Genomic DNA, 9,645 nt, shown 5'->3' with positions numbered 1-9,645 from the left:
CCACCAGCTGCCTGCCTGCAGCCTACTTCCAAAACTCCAAAGCTGCTTGCTATCAGATTTGGTTCCGAGGGCACAAGTTCAGTGTATCAACAACACTCAATAACAGTTTATGTGATGTGTTATTCAATTAAATTCCCTAACAATTTCACAACAGCTAGTTCTGGAGTAGGCCATTCAACTAGCCCGCTTGCTTACGACGAGACTCAGGCTGCGCAGTCGGCACCCGCTACCTTATTTGGGTTTTGGGTTGCCGAGTTTTAGCCTATGACAAAACGGTTGAAATTGAAACTAAGTGATCGTGTATGTGTAGGGTGTATTTCATACACAATCTGGCAACTTGGGAGATGTCAGACTAATAGAAAAAATGAATGGATCAATGATTTTTGATGACCATGCAAATTACGGGAGTTTACCGGGAGAAGTAACAAAACGGGAGGGTGCTAGGAGATGACCTTGAAATACGGGAGAACCCGGGGAAAACGGGAGTGTTGACAGGTATGCCCACTGTAGCTAGTTAGCATAGTTAGCATTGCTAACATTTTTAGCAAAACTGCTAAAAATGATTAGCTAAGTTATGTAAGTAACATGGTAAGCATTGTTAGCATGCTAATTAGCATAGTTAGCATAACTACTAAAAATGATTAGCTAGGTTAGCTAAGTCATATGGTTAGCATAGTTAGCATGTTAGCATTGTTAGCATGCTAGTTAGCATAACTACTAAAAATTATTAGCTAAGTTAGCTAAGTCACATGGTCAACATTGTTAGCATTTTAGCATTGTTAACATGCTAGTTAGCATAGTTAGCATAACTACAAAAAATGATAAGCTAAGTTAGCTAAGTCACATGGTTAGCAAAGTTAACATGCTAATTAGCATTAATAGCATAGTTATCATTTTTGACAAAACTATTAGAAAACATTAGCTAAGTAACATGGTTAGCATAGTTAACATTGTTAGCATAACTGCTAAAAATGAATAGCTAAGTTAGCTAAGTCACATAGTTAGCATTGTTAGCATAGTTAACAGCATTAACATTATTAACATTTAAAAAAAAAACTGCTAGAAAACATTAGCTAAATTAACTAAGTTAAGTAACTTGGTTAGCATTATTATCTTTGTTAACATAGTTAGCATAACTGCTAGCAAACATTAGAGCCATTCCAACTGTCAGTTATCGTTAGCCTGGTGTTACCATCCTACGTACTTCCGGCCAAAATTTGATTTAAGCCTCGCACGTAGTCTGGCCCAACAGTCAGTATGCGGTTCGCGTACAACTGCGCCAATCAGCGAACAGTTGAGTGATGACGCGGAACTTGCCTGCCGAGTTGCTTGTTGTAGTCCAGCGAAGCTTGTAGTTCAACATTATAGCAACAATGGCGACGGAGGAAGAGACGCTAGAAGCTATCGGCGAAGTTGTCTCAACTCTCGAGGGCATCACGCAATTAAAGCAGGAACAATAGGCTTGTCTTGTCAATTTTATAAATGGCAAGGACGTCGTAAAACTCTCCTTCCAACTGGCTTTGGAAAAAAAGTTTGATTTATCAGATGGTGATTACTAAACCTAAACGCACAAGTGTACTACATGCATCACTACTTTTCATGTTTTCAAATAAACGTTTGCTGCTCGTTATTCTCCCCCCTACTCTCAAATTACCTTTACAAAATCAATGCGGCCTACTTAAGGAATGGAATGTTAGCTACTAGCCTACCGAGCGAGGGCGAGGCTGTGTGTCTTGACTTGAGCTAGCCGGTTACCAAGCGGGGCTTAAGGAAAGGCTGCTGTGATTGTGCTTGACTTGGACTAGCGGTTACCGAGCTGGGCTCAAGGTAAACCACTCCGTGTTTGTGTTTGACAGAGGCCTGTGGCTGAGCTGGGCTCCAGGCGAGGCTACCGTGCTTGTGGCCAGTCACGGAGCATGGCTCAAGGTGAGGCTGCGTTGTTTTATGCCGAACAACTGTTAGTTTAACTGAGCAAGCTCCAGGTTAAATAACACGTAGGTCATCAGTACAATCCAACTTATCCAAGAGTGTAGTCTGAACAGCCCGTGTAGGACGAAGTAAAAGCTCCGTAGCTCCGACGAAGTCACCGGGCTGCGTAGAACAACAATCGTCTGATAAGCGGCGAGAAGAGATAAGAGGAAAACTGGCGTGTGACAAGAGCTGATATAATCTCGGTGACATGACGCTTTTGGTATACAACTCTCGGTCTGTGGCTGGCGCAAGTTAGGGATATATCCACTACGAAGAGACTGCCCTGGCGGTCAGGTAGCCTACATACTAGCCAGCGGTCTGTTTACTACTGAGAGCAGAAGTGGGAAGCGTAAGAGCCTGAAGCGGAAGTGGTAAGCGTAATAGCCTGAACTCCGGCGCACAGAATACGTCATTACCAAACGTTGCTGATTGGTTAAGGGAACTCCAATGATTTTAAACCTCGAAATAAGCATCCGCCCATTACGGAGACGGATTCTTATTACTTTGTTCCAGACTGTATGACGAAGAGAATTCGTAGTCACAGGCGGTAAGGGCCAGGCTAAGTTATCGTCAACTATCTACCTAAATAATTTAACCATTTAAACTATCCACCTATTTAATTGTTTAGTCATTCCAACTATATTAAACCTCATCTACCTAACAAATAATTTAACCATATAAACTATCCACCTATTTAACTGTTCAGTCATTCCAACTATATTAAACCTCATCTACCTAGCAACCAGTATAGTTTGTTTTTACTCTGTATGATATTTAACATCATATTTTTGCATTTTCATGCACTGTATTTCCTTCAGGAAATGCTTTTCTAGTTATGGGTTGTTCTTGAAGTGTGGATTAACTGCGTTCGAGAAACCGCTATACAACGTTTTAAATGACATCTCGACATAACCTAATGAATAGCCTGGATGTTATGAAATGTTTCGACGTGTTAGCTGGCCTCACTCACTGACCGTGTTACTGTCTATGGTCAGTGTAGAGCTGACGGCAGGCGGCATTTGTGTAGGCAGATACAGAGGTTGCCACATTTGATTTGTGAAAATCCGGGACACCCCCCCCAAAAATTTTTTTTTTAAATAAATAAATAAATATATATTAATTATAAATTATAAAGTTAGAAATATTAAAGCAACACCAAATCACTTTTTGCAGAACATAGTGTAGGCCAGTGGTTCTCAAATGGGGGTACGTGAAGGCACTCCAGGGGGTACGTGAGATTTTAACCCTTAGAACCTGATTGAAGCAAAGTCCGTCAAAAAACAAACCCTTTCTTCTGTTACACTGCTCCGCAACTGTTCATCGCAGTAAGATGAAACCGTTATTGCGTGACAGAGGCTTTCCAACGAGACCACGCACTTGTCTGTACGTAAAGTATGAAAATAAAAAAATCATGAAATTAAATGAAATTGCATCATAGTCTATACTTCTCTGCGTTCACCTGCGCACCCATTACTCTCGTTTGAATTACTCGCGAACCCGTGAAGGCATATGGCAAGCATATCAGATGATAGAGGAGACATGGGGCTATCCATTCGTACCAAGTATGTTGATCTTTCTGGCTTATGAAAACAGACAAAGTGACTGCAAAATAATGTCAAAAACGAACGCTGCACACCCATTACTCTCGTGGAACTGTGATCGCATAGATATGCCATGCATGTCAGATGAAAGAGGAGACACAGAGCTATCATTTGATACCAAGTACAGACGAAGTGACAGAAAAATAATAACTTCATATAGCTCGACTTACCTCACGTTTTTGTCTGTTTTTGTGGCAAAGCATGTTTATAATCCAACACTATTGTGTGTTTCTCTATGGCAAAGAATGTTCATAATATGGTTTTGAGTACCAGTTTTGGCCACAATCTTACATATGGTTCCTTTAAGTCAGCGGTCCCCAACCACCGGGCCGCGGGACATTCCTAACCGGGCCGTAGCCTACGACAAAAAATGCATGCAAACTAAATAAACTCAATTTAATTCGCAATAATGTCACATTCGCAATAATGCACTGACGATGGTGAGCCACATACCTCAAAGAAAAAGAAGGGGTCATTCAATACGAAATATGACGAGTCATATTTAAAATAGCCTATGGTTTCGCAGAGACCGGTGACTCGCATGCACCAAGTCCTTTATGTGTGGTATTTGGCGATAAGTTGTCAAACGAAGCAATTAAACCATCAAAGCTAATTCGACATCTAGAGTCGAAGCATCGTACACTTAAAGACAAACCCCTTAAGTTCTTTGAGCGTAAGAAACGCGAGCAAGAAGGACAAAAAACTAGTGCGTAAAGCAACCACATCGGTGAACGTGGCTGCGCTAAAAGCCTCATAGTGGCTAGTCGGATTGCTAAATCTAAGAAGCCCTTTAGAGTTAAGAGTTAATTCTGCCTGCTGGTAAAGGCATGTGCAATGAACTCCTTGGGGAGGCTGCAGCAAAAAAAAAATAGCTCAGGTACTGCTTTCTGCAAGCACTGTCTATAGGCAAATTGATGATATGTCAGAGGATATTGAGGCACAGTTGTTAGACAGGGCGAATGGATCACCGTGGTACGATATCCAAGTTGGTTGATTGCAGGTCACTGGCCAGTGTTTGAGTTGCGAGAGCCGCTGCAGAGATTTCTTACAGAAAAAAAAGTCACCATTAGCTGCATATTTTAGTGATGAGGGCTGGGTGTCAAAACTCGCTTACCTGTGTGACATATTCGGGTTGCTTAATGACCTCAACCTGCCACTGCAGAGGAGAAAGACGACTGTCTTTAAACTGGCAGATAAAGTCGCTGCATTTAAAGCCAAGCTTGATTTGTGGGTACGACGAGTGGATCAGGGTGTATTTGATATGTTCCAAACAGTAGTGGGGGTTTTGGGAGAGACTGAGGCCGGGCCCTTTCTCTCGCAGCTGGTGCGCGATCACCTTGTTGCGCTTTCAAATGAGTTTGAGCGTTACTTCCCATCCTCCAAAGATCCACGGCAAACCAATGAGTGGGTCCGCAACCCATTTGTCAATATCCCGAATAGTCCTAACTTGTCAGCGCAGGAGGAAGATCAGTTGATCGAAATTGCAAATGACGGTGGTCTTAATAGTGTAGGCTATGAGGAAACCTCTCTGGCGGGTTTTTGGATGAAAACCAAAGCAGATATTCCGAGATAGCCGTAAAAGCGCTGAAAACGTTGCTACCATTTCCCACCACGTATCTATGCGAGGCCAGGTTTTCGGCAATGACTTCATAGTTATTGTTCAATTTTCACTTCTTCAAGTTCACGTTTTTCACATTTTTAAGAGTTTGTTACCTTCACTGTTCATACATAACTGGAGCTAGTTTTTTTCAAGTAATGCATGCACAACACGGAACATGGAACCCCCGAACCCCCCCCCCCCCCACCGGTCCGTGAAAAAAAAATTGGAATCAAACCGGTCCATGGTACATAAAAGGTTGGGGACCCCTGCTTTAAGTCATTCCTTTCGAAGAAGGATGTATTTGCCGTTTTGCCGACCGTACCGCTGGCCTATTGCATACCTAGGCAGTTTGAAAGACAATTCTGCCCGCCCCTTAGATTAAGCAAGGTGAATGGTTCGATTCCAGACTATACATTTCAATGATATAGCATGGCCCGCCAGGCTAATATATTTAGCTTTTTATATCCAAACAATGTCAAACTATGCACTGCACTTACTCATGCCAGTAGCAAGACACCTAGGAAGTTAACTTAACTCAAATTATTTGAGGAAACCGGATGCCTTGAACCATTTGAGTTTGGTAACTCGTTTAAAATAAGTGTAAATAAGTCATTCAACTGAGTTATGAGTACATGTGTATTTTGTGTTGGGATAACTTACAGGAGTCAAGTAAACTATACTAATTTTATTCACCTAATTTCAACTCGAGTGAAATATTTGCTTTCCACTCATTTCAATTAAGTAATTATGACAAGTAAGAATTACATAAGAATGACAGAAATTAACTATCTGAACACTACCTTTTCTGTTTGAGCAGTGGCTAATATCAATAGAGCGAATGTACTACTCAATCCATTTAACAAAACTGATTGCCTTAAACCATTTAATTTACTGTAACTCATTAAAAATATGTATCAGGAGACGGAAATATATTAAATCCATTTATTATTTGGATAATTTGCCATACAAAAACACAGTTGATGACAGATTCTGTATTTAACAACATTTTACATTTTCAATAAAAACAAATCACAAGTTTTTTTCTCCGAAATGTAACATAAAAGTGTTTTACTCAGAATGAGGTAGGGATACGAGTGAACAGAACAAAAAAGAAGTGCAACTTTGTCTGCATCCTCCTTTGAGTGAGTGAATGAGAGTGTGTGTGCACACGCATTATGTCCTGTGTGTGTGTGCGCATGTGTGTGTACATGCATGTCGTCCTGTGTGTGTGTGTGTACACTCATGTCGTCCTGTGTGTGTGTGTGTGTGTCTGTGCGCGCATGATGTCCTGTGTGTGTGTGTACATGCATGTCATCCAGTGTGTGTGTGTGTACATGCATGTCATCCAGTGTGTGTGTGTGTGTGTGTGTGCGCGCATGATGTCCTGTGTGTGTGTGTGTGCGCATGATGTCCTGTGTGTGTGTGTGTGTGTGCGCGCGCATGATGTCCTTTGTGTGTGTGTGTGTGTGCGCATGATGTCCTGTGTGTGTGTGCGCATGATGTCCTGTGTGTGTGTGTGCGTGCGCATGATGTCCTGTGTGTGCACATGTCATCCTGTGTATGTGTGCGTGCGCATGATGTCCTGTGTGTGTGTGCGCATGATGTCCTGTTTGTGTGTGTGTGCGCATGCATGTCATCCTGTGTGTGTGTGTGCGCGCATGTCATCCTGTGTGTGTGTGTGTGCACATGATGTCCTGTGTGTGTGTGTGTGTGTGTACATGCATGTCATCCTGTGTGTGTGTGTGTGAATGATGTGTGTGTGTGCGCATGATGTCCTGTGTATGTGTTGTGGCCGCCCGGCCGTGCGGGGCAGAGTAGTGGGTCAACCAATCGGAACAAAGCAGTCAGACGCAGAGGTTGCAGTGAAACAAACTTAGGAATTTATTTATAATGTGTGGGGAAAAGGGATGGGGAGCAAAGTTCAACTCAAATCTTCAGTGCTGGACTGAGGCAGTCAGAGGACTCGTGTCGGCTTCTGAGACAAAGGAGAGAGAGAGAGACACAAGACAACGTTAGTGGGGAGTTCAGTCCCTGCCACTGACCTTGTCACCCAGCCCTATCGGTTGTCTTGGTTGTTCACGGTTCTTCAGGCCCTCTTTCCTGTTCCAGCCGTTGTAGCTTCCAGTAGCACAATCGCTTCAGCCACGTTCCACTTCAGCTCCGTTCCACCTGAGACTGGCCTTGACGTCTGGTCTCCACTCTTCTTAAGTCCAAGCCAGTCTGCCTGAGGTTTGTCCTGTTGAGCTTTAAAAAGGCAGCTAATTGCCTGACTAACCCTCTGCACCTGGCCAGAGACAGGCACAGACACCTGGGGGGCGGAGCTTCCTAACGCACTGCTCTCAGGTAGTACCGCCCATCTAATACTATGCCTCTCATCTGCCTTTGCTGGCCTGCCTGTAGCCATGTGGGGCACTGATCCCCGACAGAGCCCTCACAGTGTGTACACGCATGTCATGTTGTGTGTGCGCGCATGATGTCCTGTGTGTGTGTGCGCATGTCCTCCTGTGGTTGTTTGTGTGTGTGTGCGCGCATGATGTCCTGTGCGTGTGTGTGTGTGTACACGCATGTCATCCTGTGTGTGTGTGAATGATGTCCTGTGTATGTGTGTACACGCATGTCATCCTGTGTGTGTGTGCATGATGTCCTGTTGAGCACAGACCAAGACCTGGTGTGTCCTCATCTGTGATTGCCAACAGCGCGACTGCTCCTCCTTGGTTCTCATTAAAGTCTTCTTCCTGAAAATGTTGCAAATACACATGTTGTACATAATTATTAAATACACTATTATTCATAGAAGTGTGAATGTGTGTGTGTGAGAATTAATTTGTATGTGAGAGGAGGTAGTGTCTGTCTAACGGCTCCTACACACAGTTGCGTTCCGTCAACGCATGCCAGCGGGTGTTCCCGACGGTAGCTATGCAAATGACTTGAAGTATAACCGTAATTTGATTGGCTTGATTGGCCGGTGCAGCAACAGCTGAACTTCTCAACGCGAGCGGCGGGAGAAACGCGACGCAACGGACCCACAATTCAGTTCGGCAACGGATGACGTGAGCCCATATAAAGTGAATGGGATGCGTCTCCAGCAACGCAACACACGCAGCTGTGTGTAGGAGCTGTAAGTTTATGTGTGTACATGAGACACTGTACGTGTGAGTGTTATGTTGTTTTGGGAGAGTGGCAGGAAAGGAATGCACAGGTGAAAATTAGTGGAAAGCAAGTGAGGTCTGAGGCCTTTGTAAAATCAGAGCTGAGGGATATAGGCCATACCTTGCAACTTCTGAATATCTCGGAAGAATCTTCCCGCATGTAGAGCGACAAACCGAATAGTACTGCTGTTCTTGCTGCCTGAATATCATTTTTATCCTGTTGGACAGAAAGGTTATTTTGTGAATTTGCACACAGTATGTAGTACATAAAATAGAACAGTGTAGATTAGTGCATACATATTCCAAAAATTACAATTAAGTATGGGAAAGAGACATAAGAGAGAGGATGAGAGGGAAAACAAAGTTTCTGTATCAGATAGACATAGAGAGCTAGTGATGGGAGAGAAAAGAAGATGTTGTTTAAGCTGGATGGCTAGATAGATATAGGAGAGAGGAGGAGAAAGAAGGAAAGACGTTTCTGATGGAGAAAGACGGATGTAAATGTTTCTACTAGATGGATAGATAAATGTATAGATGGGAGAGAGAACAGAAGGGGGAGAAAGAAGCTTCTGTATCACAGAGATATATAGAGTACGAGTGATGGAGAGAAAGGAAGATGTTTAGGTTAGATAGCTAATTAAAAGTATCTGCATAACAGTACAGTACAACCTACCATTCATCAACCCTTGCATAATGTTTACCTGCATACTGTAGTCAGACAGAAGATCAGCCATTTTTTGCCCAGAACCGCGAGACCGTTTCTGCTTGAACAGCTGTGGTGTATGTTTATCCAGCGACCCAAAAAACGAGAATGCCAGGTTCTGGTTGATGCGATGAAACTCCTTGTATAGCTATGTAAAAACAACAAACATCAAACAGATTTAAGGGTGTCACGATTTCGATTTTATTTCGAAATCGATCGAAATTACATCTCAATCTCGAACTTCGAACTTAAAAGTAGAATCGACGATGCAGCCACACCCCCAATGTCACGTCCAGCGTGTATGCCAAGACGCACAAACACACATGCACGTGCTGAACTGCAGCGTCAACACTCCTCTAATTTTATGCTGCAGCCAGTTAAAATATAGGCCTACACACCAACCTACCGAAATCAAAGCCCCTCTTGCTACTTTGAAATCACCGGTGTGGAAGCAAAGATTGTTAAGGCGGTGAAAGTATTCGTTCATTCACGTCAATTAAAACTAACTTAGCCTACTCAACTTAGCAAGTGAAAAGATGGTCTAATTACAGTCCAAAGTTACATGCATATTTATAAGTACATATTCCATGAACACTAACCTTGGGTCTCTTCGGAGTGTGC

General features: G+C 43.1%; 1 long non-coding RNA gene across 1 annotated transcript; it reads right to left on the bottom strand.

Moving 5' to 3' along the window:
* Nucleotides 1–7,835: 7,835 nt before the first annotated feature.
* Nucleotides 7,836–9,050, bottom strand: LOC143135065 (uncharacterized). Its single transcript, XR_012988781.1, has 3 exons — nucleotides 9,023–9,050; nucleotides 8,443–8,538; nucleotides 7,836–7,907 (listed from the first exon to the last, which is right to left on the bottom strand). It is a non-coding gene; the product is annotated as an uncharacterized LOC143135065 (long non-coding RNA).
* Nucleotides 9,051–9,645: the final 595 nt, after the last annotated feature.

The sequence above is a fragment of the Alosa pseudoharengus genome, unplaced genomic scaffold (assembly GCF_046254945.1).
Source record: "Alosa pseudoharengus isolate Yale_2024_CS ecotype anadromous, Long Island Sound unplaced genomic scaffold, YU_APseudo_1.1 YU_APseudo_1.1_scf_2, whole genome shotgun sequence".
NCBI classification, from domain to species: Eukaryota; Metazoa; Chordata; class Actinopteri; order Clupeiformes; family Clupeidae; genus Alosa; species Alosa pseudoharengus.
Note: the sequence above shows the minus strand (reverse complement) of the source record. Positions and strands in the feature narration are given on the sequence as shown.